Below are 208 nucleotides of genomic sequence, written 5' to 3'. Positions count from 1 at the left end.
CCCGCCCCGCCCTTCGCCTGCCCGCCCCTCGCGCTGTCAAGAGCGGCACGAGCGCGGGAGCCGGTGCCGCCCGCCCGCGCCGAGGGCGGCCGCCGCCGCCGCCCCCCGCCCCCTCCCCGAAGCGCGCGCGCCTCGGCAGCCACGCCCCCTCCCTCCCTCCCGCCCGGCGCGCGGCGCGGGCGGCCAGGAGACGCGGAGGAGGAGGAAG

Source organism: Harpia harpyja, chromosome 1 (genome assembly GCF_026419915.1).
Source record: "Harpia harpyja isolate bHarHar1 chromosome 1, bHarHar1 primary haplotype, whole genome shotgun sequence".
NCBI classification, from domain to species: domain Eukaryota; kingdom Metazoa; phylum Chordata; class Aves; order Accipitriformes; family Accipitridae; genus Harpia; species Harpia harpyja.
The sequence above is the reverse complement of the archived record's forward strand: the minus strand, read 5'-3'. Positions refer to the sequence as shown.